Source organism: Mauremys reevesii, linkage group 2 (genome assembly GCF_016161935.1).
Source record: "Mauremys reevesii isolate NIE-2019 linkage group 2, ASM1616193v1, whole genome shotgun sequence".
Taxonomy (NCBI): domain Eukaryota; kingdom Metazoa; phylum Chordata; order Testudines; family Geoemydidae; genus Mauremys; species Mauremys reevesii.
In genome coordinates, this window is record NC_052624.1 from 256012469 (window position 1) to 256033103 (window position 20635).

Here is a 20635-nt window from a genome sequence, read left to right on the forward strand (position 1 = left end):
CCAAAGTGGGGCCGTGGGGTTGTAGACAAGCTGCTGGGTTCAGAGCTACTGAACCAAGGCTGTCTAGCTTGCAGACACTTGGGTATGACCTGCATGCTGATAGGCTGGTTGTGAGTTGTGAGGATCACTATATCAATGAAGCATTGTGAGTCACTCAAGGTTACAGGGCAGGAAGTGATATAGTCCCTCACTGGTCTGGACTGCACCCCAGAATGTGATAATGGCATATTATGTGACAAATGACCACTGAAGGGACTGATAAAATTGTTTGTTTAAAGTTGATTGGCAAAGAAAAAAAGTTAGGCTTGTGCCCTGTGCTTTTTAATATGATATTTTTTAAAAAATATGTTTTCTCTGCTTGCTGTTGATATTAGAAAATCCTTGAGTGCCCTGGCGGACTGTATGTATGATTGGAGAACTGGTAGAATTCTAAAATTACTGACTCCAATAAAGTGAAACCTGAATAATTGGGAAGGATAGTATCTGAGGTCTTTTAATTCAGACTGTTGAAAACTCTTTGTCTTTTTTTGGGGAAAAGTTCCCTTTGGTAAGAATTCTATACCTTAACCCCTCAAATGTCCAGTCCATATGTCTGAGTCATCCAAAAAGTCTTCCAGAAAGCAGAAGAAAAACAAACCTTCACATCCCTAATATTTGCAAGAAGAAAGAAATCTCCAGTCTTCCAGCAAGAAAGGGCACAAATAATCCCCCCCAGCCCACTTTTTAATGGAGATTGTCTTCTAACAAAGTAGAGCAGAAATGCACTCATATTTGTTTATAGTCTGAGCAATATATACAAAAACAGTGAAGTTGCTGATTGAAGTTGTATATTGTATTTGAACAATAGCATAAGCAGGCTCTGAACTAGATAAATTCATGAAGGATAGGTCCATCCATGGCTATTAGCCAGTATAGGCAGGGATGGTGTCCATAGCCTTTGTTTGCTAGAAGCAGGGAATGGGAGACAGGGAATGGATCACTTGATGATTACCTGTTCTGTTCATTCCCTCTAGGGCACCTGGCACTGGCCACTGTCGAAAAACAGGATACTGGGCTAGATGGACCTTTGGTCTGACTAGTATGGCCATTCTTATGTTCTGAATGAGCTCTCCCCTAACATCTAGTGATGAACCTGGGGGAAAAACTTCAGGAGAAGACTGTATTTGTATGGACTCACCTACTCTGCCTCGCTATTCAGCGGACAGAGCTGCTTTGTCAAAGTGATCAATTTTGGCTGGTTTTTGGTCCCAATTCACTGAATGCAGGGTAATTAAATATTTTCCTTACTGTATGAGTAAAGGGCAGCAGTACTGTGCTTAGCATGCCCTGATTGAAGGGGTCACCCTAAACTGTACCTCATTTGCTAAGCAGAGGATAGAGGTGCCAAACCCCAGTTAAAATGAGAAGGGAGTGGAGACAGGTATGCCTACTTGATGGTGTGGATGCTGCCTCAAGAATCCTAGACCCCTCTCCAGTGTTTAAAGACAAAGCTGATTAACGTCCATTGAGTGTCCTTGTTTCTGTTCAATGATTACTAGAGCTGAAATCACTGCTGAACAGGTCTAGGGGCTAAGTCTTAGATGTGGTATGGAGACAGCATTGCAGTGAAAGACAATGAAATCACTAAGAACTGGGGTAGGTGGCCAAATCTCAGAATTTGGCTTTGCAGAAGTGGCAGTGAGCAGCAAGCAGCAGTAGTGATAATACTGAAAGAGCTGAGTGGCAGCATAAATAACAGCAGCAGAGGTAGCAGTGAGCGGACCGCAGTGCAGGGCCGGCTCCAGACCCCAGCGTGCCAAGTGCACGCTTGGGGCAGCGTTCCACGGGAGGGCGGCAGGCAGCTCCAGTGGACCTCCCGCAGGCATGCCTGCAGAGGGTCCGCTGGTCCCGTGGCTCCAGTGGAGCATCCGCAGGTGTGCCTGTTGGAGGTCCAGTGGAGCTGCGGGACCAGTGGACCCTCTGCAGGCACGTCTGCAGGAGGTCCACCGGAGCCGCGGGACCGGCGACCGCCAGAGCGCCCCCCGCGGCGTGCCGCTGTGCTTGGGGCAGCACAAATCCTAGAGCCACCCCTGCCACAGTGGCAGAGATAACAGCGTCAGGAAGTGGCGGACATGGCAGAGATAACAGCGGCAGCAGCAGTGATGAGTGGTGGCAGAGTACAGCACAAGTGGCAGCAGAGATAGCAGCAGCAGAGCCATTGCTTATCCCCCATTCTTTTCAGGGGAGCGAGGCAGACGCATGTGAATGCACCTCTGAACCCCAGGTCTTCACTGACCAAGGACAACCACCTATCAGTGGGGTGTCACAGAGGGAAAGGGGAGTGGTGTGTTAAAGGGACATTTGTTTGTTGGACTTTCACACCGCAACATGGGAAACTGGATCAAAGATCCCTGCCCAATGTACTGCAGGGTGAATGTTTACTCATGGTCACATGCTTTTGAATTGTGGTTGTGGTGTTTTCTCAAATTAATGCTGGGTTCCCTTTCCCTTTTATTAAAAGTTTTCTTTTATTATACAAAGATTTGGGGCTTGTGCATGGGGAGATATTTTCCCTTAGAGACACCCAGAGGTGGTCAGCTTGCCCAGATAACTGGGCGGGGGCTTGAGCCAGTTCTGTTTTGTATTGTTAAGTGGAGCCCTTAGATATTGACCCCGGCCCTTGTTGCTGCTAACTCCACCTGGCAGAAGGGTTAAAATAGTGTGGATTAAAATTGTAGCCCCCAATGCTGTTACACTAGTACTTAACTTTAGGTATGTAAATAGTCATCCACGAAGTACCGTGGCTTCTTCTTGTTGCTGAAGAAATACAGAATGGTAAAAGTACTGCCCTGAAGTAAGAGTACCCAGTATCTTTTATAATATATGGGAAGAAAAAGGAAAGAACTCAACTCTGCCATGTGCATTATGCAATTGGTTTCTCCATCTCTCTCTCTTTCTCTGGGGCTACGTGCATGTTTTCGTGGTTCTTGCCATCACCGATGGATTGCTCCATCTCAGACCTGAACAAAGCCTTCATTGTGAATCCCTTGAACACTGGATCTGAAGCAGAATCCAAAACTCAGGGCCATCTCTCCATCACTCCATCTGCAGAAAGGTTGGTCTGATAGCTCCATTGGTTAATATGTGCTGCTAATAGCTCCATGTGCAGAGAGTGGAATGTGCCTTTTCTAGGTATTAACATTAGAGATTGTGGCCAGAAGATGAGTACCAAAGTTCAGAGGAAGACTTGCTGGTCATCGTTTATTTTCGTGTAAACTTAAGTTTTATTGTCAGGCTTCCTGGCAGCAGGCTGGCTGAGAATTCCACAGAAGAGAACATTAGTGGATGGCAATATGAAAGCTGGCATTAAGTGTCAGTTAGCAATAATTCTGTCAAATACTGGTGTGAGGTGATTGTACATTTCAGAATCATCTCATTTTTTATCTCACATTATTAAATAAAATACTCTAAAATGCTTACTTAGGAGAATTCAGATCTAAGAAGACATCACATCATAGGACTAAATAAAACTTCCTATAACTAGGAACAGAGAAGTCCAGTAGGGACTTGGGACACACTTAAGTGCTATGGTGATAATTGCTATAGAAAACCTTAAGATGGCTGCTTGTTAACTTTGTCTCTGTGCTTGAAAAAGTAAACTCTAGTGAGCACTTCATTCTGTGGATTCAGGCATAGTGTCCTACTTTTGGTCTCTTGCTTAGTATCTAGGCCATGTCCTCATTGGATGTATATTGGCATAGTTCTGTTGAAATCAGAATACTAACTTACATGAGTTGGTAAACTGGCCATCCAGATAAACTTCCACTCTGTGATGTGTTAAGGACTATGTTTGGAATTGCAAGTCAGTACTTGAAGAGTTGGGGAGAAAGAGGGCGCGGGGAGATTTCCTGGTTCTGCTTGCAAGCAGGGGGCTCTGCAAGGAAACTTGTGATCAGAGTAAGTCTGCAGAGAGCCAGCCTAGAGTAAGGTAGGGTGAGTTGTGTCTCTCTGTTTTAGGGAGCAGCCTGCTTTGTCTTTCTCTGTTCTTGCTTTCTTGTGTGTTACTAGTGTAAATCCTAAGTAATAAAGCAATGTTACATTGCAGCCTTCCAGTAAATGTATTTTATATATTTACCTCGAACACAGCAACTACAGTCAACATTCACATACATCAATACTGAGATATATATACACACACACACTCCAGATAGGGCAATAAAGACCTATAAAGTGACTAGGCAGCAAAACATACGTGTTCATATTTTCTCAGAGTCTGAAATTCTATCCAATCCATTCTAGCACAGAGAAATGTGCAGTATCAACAAAATTAGTCTCTCCATTTGAAAGAAAATATTAATGTTTCTGCTGATGTACCCACTTTCCCCAGGCATTCTCCATCTTCAGATGTTTTTAATAGAGTTCTGACACTCAGTCTAATCAATCCATATTAGAGAAACAGCAACAGGACTTGACATTACTTTTGGAAAATTACATAATTTAAGCATTAGGTTGGGCATCTGCCACAGGTTTAGTTTGCATTAAGTGAAAGCCATTGGTAAGAGGAAAAACATTTGACCTAAGAAAACTTGGAACTAGTCAGCTAGCTTCATCCACTTTGCGTACTTTGTATTGTAATTTGAAGTGAAACTCATTACAAATAGGACATTGTTTACTACATTAGACTCTTGTCTACTGGTAGCAGGTTTTTTTGTTTGTTTTCTTTTGTTTTTAAATAACAACCACTACCCTGCTTCATATGTTATATAAATGGCAAAAAAGAATCTGAATTTGCTACTTATACCCTTATGGCCTCTGTTTATATTCTCTGCCATATTCAACATAGCTTTAAAATATTAAATAGTACTTCCTACTTGCAGAAGCTAGTGAGGTTTAACTTGTAGAAGCATCAGCCAACTGTTGGTTGAGTGATATGGAGTTTACTGGACACCCAGATGTTATATGCTTTCCAGTTATATGTTATATGGTTTAATTGTGGATATTTCATTTGTGATTCTGAACAGTAAACCATTATTACATATTGCTCAGGGGGTAATTGCAACCCTATAAGCCTCAGGATAATATAATTAATAAAATACAAGCCTCAATTATAATTTTAAAGATTTTGACATTTAAAATGACACTGTGTACATTAAAAAAATATTTACATATTACACCGCTATGAATATACACTTATTTGTGATAATCAGAAGATTTCATAACCATTAGTTATTCATCATGAATTTACACATTAACCTCCCACTTCTCCACAGAAAAATAGGTCAATCCCTTGTCCTTTACAATTTATCTCCAATGCACACTTTTATTATTTTTTATGCTCTGTTGTGGTGTTGTTTTTTTTAACTCTTTCTTTCCAGCTGCATTTGTGATACATCTTAAATTTAGACAACACACAAAGTTATCTAAATTATATGGTATTTAAAATGATAAAAAGCAGACAGGAAATTAAAATTTTATCTTTATACATTTTCAGAACTAAACTGCCAGTTTAATTAAATTGCAAATGTGCAGTTCCCAGTGCACTTGAGGGGCTGAGAAAGGAAGTAATCTGTAACATCTAACACTATTTTAAGGATTTAGGATTCTCAAAAGTACCGAAGTACTTGTGTACACCTGGAGTTGTTCCTGATTAACTCCATGTGTGACATTTTTAAATTTTGGCCAACTGAAAAGTACAAAAAAATGCATTTGACCCAAAACAATATTTTTTTTGACCGAAAGAAATCAGCAAATCTGCATGTTTTCAAGGAAAAGGAGTTTTGGGCAACAAATTTTACTCAGCTCTACCCAGCAGTACTACTTCTGCTGACTTTCAATGGTATTTGTGCTTAAGTGTCTTTGGAAATCCCACCCTGAACATAATTCCCTGTAAATGATGTGAAAGATCATAGCCAAGATTTTCAAAATCTTGATTTTTTGGTACCTGAATTTTGGGAAGCCTATCTTAAGACACCTTAGGTGCCTGATTATCAGAGGGTGGGTGATCCACACTGTCTGATAATCAAGCCCCTTTTAGGTCTCAAACTGAAACTCAAAACCACAGTTACTTTTGAAAATCTTGGCTAACAGTAATAATACTTAACACTTGCACTGAATTTTAAGAGTCGGGTTTTCAAAAGCCCTCAAGAATGTTCTAGGTCTGATTCCACTGACATCAAAAGGTGTTCTAGCCTTGAATTTAGTGGGAGCAAAGTTAGGCTCTGGGTGAGTGCCTCAGTGTTTAAAGCACAGTGCAAACATTAAGTAACGCTTATAACAAGTCTATGAGGTAAGTGGGTTAGTAGTATTATTCCCTTTTTAGAGCAGGGGAAACTGAGCCAGAGAGGTGCAATGGTTTGCCCAATGCTACTCACAAGTCACTGTCAGGTCCCTGCTTAGAACTTGGGAATTCCTGTATCCCAAACCTATGCTTATTTCTATAGAGGGTGCAGTCACCTGTTTTGCCTCTCCCCACCCTCCCTTCTGTCAAAAATAGGGAGAGAAAAGGGGCGGGGAACCAAAAACCAAAAATGTTTCAGTTTTTATTCTGTTTGAATGTTTTCATGTAGAACTAATACCATTTTTAGACCTGCTCCGTCATAACAAAGCAAAAAAGATAAGCACAATTTAAAGAAAATCCATGAATCCTTTGTGTGAAGCTTTTTCACTCCAGATACCAGCCAAATGGCTATTAGAATCAATTCAAACTGGGGTGACTTATCCAAAGAAAAGCCTACCATTTTAACCTACGTTTGAAAGGAACATCTGCCTCTGAACTAACAAGTGACACAATGAGGTAATAATTTTCTAAGCTCTCCATTAAAATGTCCTTCAGTGCTGAAGACCTGATTTTCAGAAGTGCTGAGTACCCACATATGTTTGAACTCTTAAACGTGAATTATGACTCTGTCAACTAAGAGACCTAGGGTGTCCTCATTGTGTCTGATTCCAGTGTAGATTTCATGACCTAACACTTCATTCACCATAAAAATAGTAACTGAGAGCTTTCAGTAGACTTCATTTCAATTCTCTCCAATTGCTATTAATCCATTTTGTTTTACCCAGTGATAACTTTACCCACTGAAAGGCAGCCAGTTATCTTTCCCAGGTCTTGGGAGATAATAGATTAGTACACAGACCCAACACAGGAAACAAAATAAACGGCGGGAACATGAAGAATCCTCGGATCTGGAGCCAAAGGGAATAATACTTTACATCTGGCTACTATATCCCAAACTTTCTAAAAGTAAAGTTATGGGTTCTCTCACTCTTTTGTACTCCATGATTTAATGAATTGCTGTCTTCAAAGTGAAGCAAAAAACAAAATAAAACAACAACAACAACAAAACCTTGATAATTCATTGTAGCTTCCAGGGGGTCCAGCTGCTGTTTCTGCCATTGAGTAATAGGTATCAGAAACCATTATGTTTCAGTAAACATGATGTCTTGCCTGGTATAGTCACATCTGTGTCAGAAGTTAATGAAATGATTGTTAGCTCATTTATTAACACATTTAAGCATGCCTCTTTCTCTCCCACCCCTCCCCATCCTACCCGACCCCACCATTTTAGGTTCCCTGTCATTTTTGCTAGTTACAAAGAATGGACTTGCTTTCCAGAAACAATCAAGTCCCATTTAATTTCATATGGAGTCAGCCACAATGCACCTTATTTTGGATGACTGTCCATTTTATATTGAAGAAATATAATTGAGTGACATGTTTGACTGTATTGTCTGCAATGCTGTATTTATTTCCCCTGCATTATTTACTCTGTCCTCATTCCCTACAATCTGCTTCTACCCCAGCACGCGCCAAAGTTATCAGCGACTTCTTCCTGGCCACATTGCATGGCCTTACTCTTGCACTCATCCTTCTTGAACTACCATCTGGCTTCAACATAGCTGATCATTCTCTTGGTCGAAATTTCCCCTGCAGAGATTCTGTCCTCTTCTGATTCTCTTCTTAAATTGCCTAATATTATCTATTGAGGTCTCACAGGGATTCTTCTTGGCACTTTCCACTTCCCTGCACACCTTATCCCTCACTGACCTCATCCATTCCATTCTCCTGTTAGCTATCACTGACTCCCAGATCTGCCTTCCATCCCTGTTCAGACTAACATCACTTTCTCTCTGACATCATTTCCTAGCTGTCTTGCTACCAACTCAGACTTACTATAGCTATATCTGAGCTCCTCACCTTCCCTCCTCCCATCCCACTTTGGCTGCCTTCTCTCTTCTCCATTACCTTTGGCACAGTTATGTCCCACATGCTCACGTCCTCAGTATAAGTTTATTCCTCCCTGCCTCCTCCTTCTCTTTCCCTCCCCCGACACCGATGCTCTCACTATATCTTACTGTATTTCTCTCCTCAGCATCTCCAGATTATGCCCATTCCTCACTCTCCTGTTTCATAAATGCATTCCCAAAACATGTCTTTCTTGTTTCAATTACTGCAGCCACTTTCACTGTAGCGTCTGAGACACCTGCCTCATCTCCATTAGTCTGTTCAAAATGTTGCCATTGAAATAATCTAGCCAGTCAGCCAGGTTTCTGTGCCAAATGTAGCTCCACATCTTCACTATAGAATTTACGTAGGTCTGGGCTCACAGATATGGGCACCAGGCACTAAGCCCACCTGCAAGCATCCATCCTGCAAAGCTGCTCTGAAGTTATGCTCATGTAGCTTTATTCACCCTCATGCTGCAGTAACCTTATTTAGGCACTAGGATTTCTGGGACTATGGTTCTCAACATCCTACTAATTCGAGCTGCTCTAGGAATTTTTCCTCTGTGTATTCTGGGAGAACTTGTCCGTCCCCTCTGAACAAGTTTTCTTAGGGTGTCAAAATAGAAAACTAAAGCCTGTACAGTAACTCCTCACTTAAAGTCATCCTGGTTAACATTGTTTCATTGTTACGTTGCTGATCAATTAGGGAACATGCTTGTTTAAAGTTGTGCAAAGCTCCCTTATAACGTCGTTTGGCAGCCGTCTGCTTTGTCCACTGCTTGCAGGAAGAGCAGCCCATTGCAGCTAGCTGGTAGGGGCTTGGAACCAGCTCCCTGCTCCCCTAAATTCCCTGTGCAGCAGCTGCCAGCAGGCTAGCAATTGCAGCTATCCCTCCCCCCACTGCCATGTGCTGCTCCTGCCCTCTGCCTTAGAGCTGCTCCCCAAGCCTCCTGCTTGCTGTGCAGGGGGGGGGGAAAGGGTGGGGCTAATGTCAGGGTGTCCTCCTCCCCCCTGCTCCTACACCCTGCTTACCCCTTCTTCTCCATATAGAGCAGAGTGGGGGGATGGAGAGAGACAGAGGGCCTGGGGCAGCAGCTGCTGTCTCAACTTCCTGATCCACTTAAAAAGACAATGCACTTAAGAGTGGGTCAGCTTACTTAAAGGGGCAGCGTGCATTTTTCTCTCTCAGACACACAAGGTGTGTGTTTGTCTCTGTCTACTATGCTATCTCCCGTCCCCTCCATTCCTGCTGCCTTGTAGAGTGAGAGGCTACATTAACAACAATGTGTTAACCCTTGAGGGATCAGCCCATTGCTAGTTCATCATTTAGCACAGGGGTTCTCAAACTTGGGGTCGGGACACCTCAGGGGTCACAAGGTTATTACATGGGGGGGGCGTGCGAGCTGTCAGCCTCCACCCCAAATCCTGCTTTGCCTCCATCATTTATAATGGTGTTAAATATATAAAAAAGTATTTTTAATTTATATGGGGCGGTCGCACTCAGAGGCTTGCTATGTGAAAGGGGTCACCAGTACAAAAGTTTGAGAACCACTGATTTAGCAGCAAGGCATTCCCTGGGAAAATCCCACCTTTGGAGCTGGATCTGATCTCCCCATTGAGAGCGGCTCCAGGTAGGCACCCTCAGCTGGGCTGCTGCCAGGAGCACAGGGAGATTGGATTACATGGAGAAGGGCTTATCTCATGGTCTGTGACACGTGAAATTGGTAGGGCCCTAGCAATGTGGGATGTGCTGTCAGAGTGCATGATGCTAGGGTTCTCAGGTAATATGGCATTTACGTGTTTGGAAAAGAAAGGTCTTTATTCCCTCCAGATAATATGGATACTGATGGGATGTCTGTTCCCACTGTTATTTTAGGGTCTTAACCTACCCTCTGCTGCCCTGGCTCATGAAGTTGTACCCTGATATACGAGCACCTGGCAGGAGAAAGTTTAATCACACACTGAACAGTTGCAGGACAGTGGTGGAATATGCATTTGGCCAACTTAAGGCAAGATGGTGCTGTCCACAAATCTGTTTGGATACCAGTGTTCCAATGACATTCCTGTTATTGGGGTATGCTGCGCACTGTACAACATATGTGAGGATAAGGGAGAGGGTTTCACCAAGAGTGGTTCAAGACAGTGTTGGTTTACAGGCTTGGTTCAGGCAAACAAAAAGTGCATCTCTGATCACTGGAGCTGGGTCCAGAAGAGCAAGGAAAGTAAGGGATGCCATGTGTACCCATATCTTTGTGTTGCATAGGGAGATGTGATGCTGTGTATTATGATAGTATATGTACCAATTTTTCTGTTTGCTGTTGATTTTATGTGATTTTTAAGAGTTTGAGAGACTCTCTTAAGAGCTTTGGATAAAACTTATTGTTTCTTCATTTTCCAAGCACTCCCACCCCAACCTAGAGTAAAAAAAAAATCTTTATTAAAAGATCATTTATTAAAAAGCAATATAGGCATCCCAATTGCCAATAAGTAAAGTGTGCAAACAGTTTTCATTGCATGTTGCACTTGTTACTAACAGTGACACCAATCAGTGCAATCTCCCTGGTAATGGAATTGCACATTGCCAGCATACCTGTTCTCCCTACCACACAATTGCACAGGGGTAGAGTGAACAAGGTGTGATGGGTTAGACCACAGAACCCCCTTTGGAAGCTGCCAACTGATGTGCCAAGATTACTTCTGCCCCTGCTTTCCCTGCCAGCACGGGACCCCGGGTCTTGCTGAGCCAGATATGCCCGTCTGCTCCAACATAGACCCAGGGTCTGAATTACTCGGCCCAAAGCTGCAGAATTAGTTGAAAGCAGCTTACAGAAGTGTTCTTCTCTTTAACACTCAGATGCCCAACTCCTAGTGGGGTCTAAACCCAAATAAATCCGTTTTACCCTGTATAAAGCTTGTACAGAGTAAACTCATAAATTGTTCACCCTCTATAACACTGATAGAGAAATATGCACAGCTGTTTGCCATCCCTCCAGGTATTAATACATACGCTGGATTAATTAATAAGTAAAAAGTGATTTTATTAAATACAGAAAGTAGGATTTAAGTGGTTCCAAGTAGTGACAGACAGAACAAAGTGAGTTACCAAGCAAAATAAAATAAAACACTCAAATCTAAGCCTAATACAATAATACAATTGAGTACAGATAATATCTCACCCTGAAAGATGTTTCAGTACGTTTCTTTCACAGACTGGATGCCTTCCTAGTCTGGCACAATCCTTTCCCCTGGTACAGCCCTTGTTCCAGCTCAGGTGGTAGCTAGGGGATTCCTCATGATGGCTCTCAAAGTTATAGTTCATATTTCTAGTTTTAGATACAAGAGTGATACATTTATAGAAATAAGATGAACACACTCCGTAGATTATAAGCTTTGTAATGATACCTTACAAGAGACGTTTTGCATGAAGCATATTCCAGTTACATTATATTCACTCATTAGCATATTTTTATAAAATCATATAGACTGCAACGTCACACAGGGTATATCTGCCCATGCACACTTCTATTTCAGAAGTGCAGGGACAGACTCATTCAGGGCCGGCACTAGGCAGAAGCAGACTAAGCAATTGCTTAGGATCCTGAGCAGCTCAAGCCTCCACCCCATTTGCTTTTTCTTATGTGCTGGGGGTGGGGTGGGGATATTTCTGCTCAGGGCTGCCAGTGTGCTAGCACTACCTCTGGACTCATGGCGCACCCCATGATTGTTTTCAGAGGTTCCATTGTCTGCAGGAAGTGATAGCGTGGAGGAGAGTCCACTAGCACTGTTGCAGATGCAGGTACTAGCACTGGGGTCTGCAGCCTGTTGGCTATCAAGTTCAGTAACTGTTCAAACAGCCTCCCTTTACTGCTATTGGTTCTGCTCCCTCATCCTGGGCTCCCACCCATTCTGATGTCACCATCCCACATTCAGCGAAGTATTCAGAATGAAAAGGATTGGGGGACAGCACTGATTGTGCCTGAGAATATTCTGATGGTCTTGGAGTTTCCTGCCTTTTGTTAATTTTTATCACAACTTCAACGTTTTTTAAACTTACTGTTTTGGTCTTATATAAAGGAAATTTAAAGGGAAATAGCATTCAGATACTAAACATATATTATTTACTGGATAGATTGAAATCATTCATTCTGGGATTGTCTAATATATCAGGTAAGTATATCTTAACAATAAGAATGTTTAAAGGTTATCTTATTCCAGGCACCTCAGGGACCAGAACAGTATGCTCGCTAAATAGGGGTTAATATGGTTTGGCAAAGCTAAAGTGGTAATTAAGAAAGAAGACGTTACAGGATCTGGCTCGTGATGAGATATTACTTTCCTCGGGTGTGCTGGAAAGCACAAGAGCAAAGGCCAAGTGACTTCATCCTTCTCAGAAGTGGAAATGACACACATCCTGGAATGTCTTGTTGTGATTCTAAAATAGTCTTATATGGGCAGAAGCTTTTAACAAACTCCAAAATGAAATCTAGAGTATTTTTTCCAGTTATGAGTGTTAATTTAGTGTATTAAGTAGTCATTGACTGCACTGAGGTCATTTACAATATAATAATTGCATACACATCCCTAAGTTCTTGTGAACACTTAGGGATGTGTATGCAATTATTATATTGTAACTGACCTCAGTGCAGTCAGTGACTGTTGTAATACACCAGATCTTTTAGATGTATGGCAGCATGTTCTGGATAGCAGTTTGGAGGCATGCATTGCTACTCCAAGCACAAGACTTTACAAGCTCTAGCCCTTGTTCTTGGAGTTCTGTTATACACTCACACACCTCTGATAAACAAAGGAGAATTCTTCCTTAAGGCCGACAGGAATGAAAGGGTGCAAATACCCTACCTACAAACCTTAGAGCAGGGGTTCTCAAACTGAGGGTCTGGACCCCTCAGGGGGTCACGAGGTTATTACATGGGGGGTCGTGAGCTGTCAGCCTCTACCCCAAACCCTGCTTTGCCTTCAGTATTTATAATGGTGTTAAATATATGAAAAAGTGTTTTAATGTATAAGGGGGGGTCACACTCAGAGGCTTGCTGTGTGAAAGGGGTCACCAGTACAAAAGTCTAAGAACTCCTGCCTTAGAGTTTAGCAATTACAGACAAAGGTAAAGAACAGTTCTATATTAGGCCCCAAGGGGCAGGCCAAAAGGAAGGTATAAAGTAAATTTTATAAATAAATAAATAGGCAAGCACAGTGATATCGGAATAGCAATAGCTTGAAATTATGTGGGTTAGCCAACATTCTTCCTCCTTGGCTCAAATGGGTCTTGTGAGGCATAATTAGCTATTGCTCATAAAGTGCTTTGGGATACTCCCATCAAAGACATTGAGCAAAGTATATTATTCCACTTTTTAATTACAGTGATACATTGGTATCAGATAGCTTCAATCATGAAAAACAGAGTAAGTCAATGGCAGAGCTAGGAATAGAATCCAGGAGTTCTGGTGTAACCAAACAACGTAAGAGTGGAGCATTGCACAACTTTAAATGAGCATGTTCCCTAATTGATCAGCAACGTAACAACGAAACAACGTTAACGGGACGACTTAAAGTGAGGAGTTACTGTAGTATCTTTTATTGAACAACTTCTGTTGGTGAGAGAGACATGCCACACAGAGCTCTTCTTGTCCAGTAAAAGATATTACCTCACTCACCTTGTCTTTCTAATATCCTGGGACCGACATGGCCACAACTACACTGCATATCATAAGAATGACACTCTCAACATGGATACCCCCTTCTATCCAAAAAACCTCAACGAACCATAGACGCTGACATCATGGGTGCTTGGGGGCGGGAGCACCCATGAAAAAAACTAGTGGGTGCTCAGCACCCACCAGCAGCCAGCTCCTCCCCCTAGCCTCCAGCACCTCCCTCCCACTGCAATCAGCTGTTCAGCAGCATTCAGGAGGTGCTGGGAGTGAGAGGGAGAAGCCAGGGAAGGGTGTACTTGGGGGAGTGGGGAGGGCGGGGACAGAATGGGGGTGGGAAGAGGAGGGTGGGGGTGGGGGCTTGGAGGAAGGAGTGGAGAGTGGGCAGGGCCTCATGCAGAGTGGGGGATTGAGCACCCCCCAGCAACTCTCAAAGATGGCGCCTATGCAACCAACCCCATAAAAAGGTATCCAGAAACAAATCAACCACCCTAAGCATACATGCACTAAAGTAAATTAATAAAATACAAAACGTCAAAATCCCAAACCCTCCCCCAGCAGAGTTTTGATCCCAAAAAGAGAGAAGTGCGAGAGACTATGTGAAGTCTACTAGGAACTTCACTATTGCTATACATTTTACATGGAAGGTGCTCAGATTCTATGGTGACTGGGCAGCAGTACAAAACCCTAATGTAGATAGATGGATGATAATGTTGTACAGGTAATGTTGTACAGGTTAAAAGGTTTGGTCCAATGTTTTGCTCTGTTTGATCAGTGAGGGGTGGGAAGAAGAGATTTTCCAGGGAGAGGCAGAAAGTTCCCATGCTGATGTAGATGCTGATTCTGAGCAGTCACTCACTATTATGGAATGTATATTAGGTTTATTTGCAAATCTCATGGTCCCTGCCAGCGATGTTACTATTTTTACTGTGATTTATTATAAAAAACAGTTAGAAATTGGCATCCTGCTTTTTCTTTCTTCTGATTGGTAATTCATATGTGGACATTCATTTTCATCTCTGATGTACATTGACCTTCCTGAGGGAATGAGCAATAGATGATATCTTTGAAAAGAAAGATAAGCTTTTCAGAACTGGTAGTTTGTTAATGCCTGGTGGTTTCTATAAATCCATTTTATGTTATGATGTTGCCATGTCATTCATTGCCCATCAGAAAGCTACAACCAGGAGGGGCCTGAATTTACAAGGAGGCTTAAGAGAGCGGGTTTGGGGGGGCATAAGAATGGGAATTCAGTGTTCATGACGGTGTGTGATAAAATCTCAGAAGCTGTCTAGGTTTTTTATTTTGAAACAGGTTCATCCACCTTGGAGGGCTCTGCAGTGAGAGATAAGCCACAATGGGAGAGCCAGACACATGGGGGTTGGGAAGATTTTTGCACTCGCTGAGGAATGAAAGGAAATCAGAACTTTATTGAGAATTGAAATGTATTCTTTCACTTTTGAGAGCTTGGTCTTTGTTTACTTAGCATAATACTATGTTGAATTCTTTGTAGGTGCAATCATATGTTTCCTACACATAATTAGCTTAGTCCTTTTTGAATGAGCCTATGGTGAAGGGTTTCATAGATTCTGAAGTATTCTAACTACTAATAAACAAGGAAAATACTTGTCAAATCTGGAAATATTAACTTTAAAATGGCAACTTTCTGTTCTTCTGTGGAAAAAAATCTTGGCAAGTCAGTCATAAAGTGAAGGTTTACACAGAACTCAAAGAATTTATTTTGCCTAATTATTCAAACAGGGGACTGGGACTCAGGATTGCTGGGGACAGTCAGAACATCAGTTGGTATAAATTGCCATAGCTCCATTGACATCAGTGACAATTTACAGTAGCTGAGCATCTGCCCATTGGGTTCCATTTCCCGCTGTGCAACTGACTTGCTGTGTGATGTTGGGTAAATGCTTTCTCCTCAGTTTACCCATTTGTGAAATGGATATAATAATATTGACCAAGTCACAGCAGTGATGGGGTAATTAATTAACAGTTTACAAAGCACTTTGACATCCTGATGAGTGTAAAGTACTAGTATATTAAGGGAGGTTTTGTACGGTTCTAAAAATTATCCTGTTTATACTTTTCTTTCAAATCAGTTCTTACAGTTACAATGAGAGGAATCAGAATTAACCTCCTTCCCTTTGAGGACAATCAAATGCATTCACCTTTATTTGAAGCAAAACACATGAAACAGTTTATAGTAATTGTCATTAAATTACAGTCTAGACTCAGTGATTTATTTTAACAACATCCAATATCAAACCCATATGAAAACATTATTGTAATCTGCTGTTGCTAAATGTCTGCAAGCTTATTGTTCCAGGGACAAAGTATCACTGCAGCCAAGTAATTACTTAGGGCAGGTCTACACTAAGAGCGGGGGTCGAACTAGGGTACGCAAGTTCAGCTACGTGAATAGCGTAGCTGAATTCGAAGTACCCTAGTTCGAACTACTCACCCGTCCACACGCCGCGGAATCGAAGTCCGCGGCTCCAAGGTCGACTCCGCCACCGCCTTTTGCAGTGGTGGAGTACCGAAGTCGACCCCGGCGCTTCCAGAGTTCGAACTATCACGTCCAGATTAGACGCGATAGTTCGAACTCCGAGAAGTCGAACTCACCGCGTCGACCCGGCTGGTAAGTGTAGACTAGCCCCTAGTTTTGATGCAGAATTTGTAACAGGAAAATAGTATTCACTGGGTCGTTTGTAATAGCCAGTTTTTACTTTTTAACTGACATCTTTAGATGATGCAGCTGGGTCATCATTGTCAGACAGAGAGAAATGCAGCTTGTAATAGCTCGATAAGGTTATTTGCTGTTGGTTAATACCAGTGCAGACAATACTATGGGGACCTTCTGAAAAGAAAATGAAACTCAAGGTAGAGCTGCATTTAATTTTTAATGCTTTTGTGGTTGTTTGATTATATCGTTGTAATTCATGGAATCCACAAAATGTTTTCATTTCCCTGAAAACAGCAGCTGTGGAAGGCAGGGAGGATTATTTGCAGGATTTGCCCACAGCAGAACCCAACCTACTTCTGTGATAGGACACATAAGATCTTTCAAGGCAAGTGGTGCCGGCTAGCCAGACTAACACACACGAAGCATTGTTCACTTACAAATCTGTGATCATTTCCAGTGAGAAAAAAATGTGTCTGCAACCTCAATTTTTCATGAGCAGAATATTTGGGAAACTCAATTTGTATTCATTACAAATCTCGTTGGTAATACTAGCCATGATTTTTGGAAAGAGGAGCCCAAATACAGGGACACCTTTTTGTTCTGTGTTTGTTCAATGCCTTGCACAATGGGGTCCTGGTTCATGACTGAGGCTTCTAGATATTGTTGCTATACAAATAATACTTAATTGGCAACTAAATATGGACTCACGCCTGCAAGGTGATGAGCATGCCAGCCCAGTTTAGCAAAGCACTTAAGCAAATGAGTAGTCGCATGATTTGTGCTCAGTACGAGTGGTCTTATTTTCAAAAGAGCTGAACACTCACCCAGCAACTGAATGGGACCTCGATGGGAGCTATTAGGTGTTCAGCCCATTGGAAAATCATGCACTTATTGGGTGCTTAACTTTAGGATCCTATTTTTGAAAATTTTGGCCATGGTCTTTCCTTGAAAATTACCAGTGGTTTTGGTTTTGATTTATATATTGTTAATGAAAAGTGCTTAATTGCCACCCTAGGAGACTAAAGTCCTGTATTTGTCCACAGAAAAGATATACCACTGGCATCAGCAGTGCAAGATTCCACCTCACTTGGACCACCAATTGGTTTGACTTTCAAAGATGCTGACCACTCGCAGCTGCCACTGACTTCAATGGAATTTCTGGGTGCTCGGCACTTAATCAAATTAAATGTGCCTTAACCCTGACCTGGAATGGTGATTCTAGGAATGGGAGAGTAAGTCAGTCTCCATGTTCATTCAGTTCTTGTTCTCCTTGCTGAAATTGTCAAAAAGAGTACTGCTCTGTACCTACTGTGGTGGTGGGTTCTGTGCCATGAACACCTGCCCGAAATAGGCAATTTAGAAAATTTTACTCTTCGTTTAAATTGCTTTGGGGCCTAACTATCATTTAAAGCTAATGGGACATAGGGTCCTAAATGCCTGAATAGCTTATGAAACTATAACTTAGGGAACGTAGCCTCCTAAATCACATGGCCTATCAATTCATTTAACAGAGGCCACTCAACAGTGATTAGATTATAATGACTTGCAGCAACCAGCCACCTGTTCCATAATTGAACCACCCCTTTCCAGTGCTCTTTATTAAGTTAATTGTGAAGTTATCACTAAATGCAAATAGGTAAATAACTTAAAGTGCTTCCTCCCTCTATTCACATGGTCTAATGTTATTCTTGTGTTGAATTCTTGACCTGATGTAGACCCCAGTTCAGCAAAGCACTTAATTTCAAGCACACTTTTAAGTCTCATTGACTACAATTTGACTTCAATGGGACTAAAGAACACATTTAAAGTTAAGTGCAAAACTTCTGATTTTTTTTTCAAAAATCTTTCCCACTTTTTGTTGTTGTTTTGTGGGCAGCTTTTAGTATGGCCCCAAAATTTTGAAACTTTGACATTTGAAATAACATTTTTTCAAGAAAATTTCTTGCATTTTCATCAGATCCAATATTAATATTATAAATTAAAAAGAAGGAAAAATCTTGCAATAAAAAACTGAGCTTTGAAAGGGATGACAGATTGTTTATTTTAGCCCTTCTCCCTTTCATCTCTCTTCCTATTCCTCCTAACTTTCCTTCCTCTCTCTCTCTCTCTCTGGTCTCCTTTTCACACTTCTTTTCCTTCTCTACTGCTCTGCAAGGTTCTTCTACCCAGACAAATGGTAATATATTTAGACAGTAGGGAAAACGTTCTAACTATAATGATAGTTAGGCACTAGAACAGGTTACTTGGAGAGGTTGTGGAATGCCCATCACTGGAGGTTTTAAAAAGCAGGTGAGACAAACACCAGTCAGAAATGGTCCACAATATACTTAATCTGGCCTCAGTGAGGGAGGTGAACTAGATAACCTCTCAAGGTCATTCTAGCCCTATATTTCTATTCATCTGGTTAAAGTTTGTTTCAAAACTAAACTGGAATGGAGTAGCTAGGATTCTCCCAATGGAAAACCAAATATATATTTTGAACAAAAGCCTTCCGGGCCTATAATGAATGAAGAATGATGAGATGGTGGGGCAGAGGTATATGAGAAAGGGCACAATTATACTGTCACTGAAGTCAGTGACAAAACTCCATTGACTTCAACAGAAGTTGCATCAGGTCTGAAGCATGGAAATAAGCCAAACGGGTTTAAAAGTATCTTTAAAGCATTTTCCCTTTCAGTAGTTTGACAGCCTTATTTCTTTCATTTTGTTTCCCTTTTATTCAGCCAAATGGAATGAAAACCTCAACATTCTGATTACTGGAGCCAATCCTAGCAGAGAGAATAGAATAGCTAATCACAGCTGAAAGATTTGCATAGTCCCCATAAGGTATTAACAGTGAATACATGACAGGTTTTAATTATCTCCTCTCCTCAGAACACCACCTTCCTTTTCATAAGTTTCTGGTCCTTTCAGACATGTTAAACTTGCCTTCTTGTGTGCACACAAAATGAGGAGCTGTACAATATTCCAAATTTAGGTCCCAGTCCTGCAAATTCGTATGGAGGTGCTTATGTCTATGAACATAATGAGACCCATTGTCTTCAATAGGGCTGATGGCTACGAGCATCAAATTAAGCTTCTGTGAAAGCTGGAATTGTCTGCTGGGCCACAAAATGCTGCTGAAAGGACAGCTGGGGAATCTGGAAATCAGGTGGTGGGAAGAAAGATACAAATAGTCTAGGAGAGAGTGAAAGTGTAGGAAAAAAACAATATTGCTATGATAGGGAACTGCTACAAAGTACAAATATCCAGTAAATATTTCATAAAACCTATAACTGAAGTGAATAAATAACTGCAAAAAACTACAGCAATGCAACATTAAGATGCAACAGTTGAAATTGAAAAAGGAAATGGAAAAGTGAATGTTCCTACCACGCTATTAACGTTGTCATGCATTTTGTTTCAGTTTTCCTTGTAAAATGAGTAACCTGATATATTTGTTTATTGATGTTGTTACATTTATATAATAAAATATACAGCATTTGCAATGAGGCTGAGTTAAAACAGAGGTGTAGGAATATTATCGCTTGCATTTACTGACCTTTTAAAATGTTGACTGTACCCTCAGTGTTTTATTAATATTGTATTTAGCTCCTGTGATTTTTTCTCCTCTCCCTGATAAGGCTAGGTTACTTTTTTTGAGGATTTTGTTGTGTGGTTTTAATGAGACATTTACAATCTTCTTCACGCAGACATTTCCCCACAGCAGCCTAAGAGCAGCAGTCCTGGACCTGTCGGGCTGAGCAGAAAGAAAACGTGTGGCCATCAGTGAGGGGAGGGCTTCACTGGACTCTGCATAGAAGTCCTCACAGTTGCCCAGTAAGCATGCCCAGAAAGGATGTTCAGTCACATGTAACTTATTTTTAATCCCCTGCCCGCTCACACTTAGCAAGGGCATCTCAACTTTCAAACTTCAGCCTGGTTTGCTATAGTTGTGACTAAAAAAAGCATGATTAGAATTTAATAAAAGGGGAAGCATGTTCTTCTTAGCTGAAAATTACTTGATTAGAATTTCCTCAAATAAAGAAGACAAAGGAGAAGAAATGGAAATCAATCACTTTTGAGCTAG

The 20635-nt window shown here is 41.5% G+C and overlaps 1 long non-coding RNA gene across 1 annotated transcript; it reads left to right on the plus strand.

The window, feature by feature from the left end:
• The first annotated feature begins 491 nt into the window (after positions 1-491).
• On the plus strand, positions 492-20341 carry LOC120396911. The gene is made up of 5 exons (XR_005593525.1): positions 492-547; positions 2998-3094; positions 17610-17798; positions 19290-19392; positions 20259-20341. It is a non-coding gene; the product is annotated as an uncharacterized LOC120396911 (long non-coding RNA).
• The last annotated feature ends 294 nt before the right edge of the window (positions 20342-20635 follow it).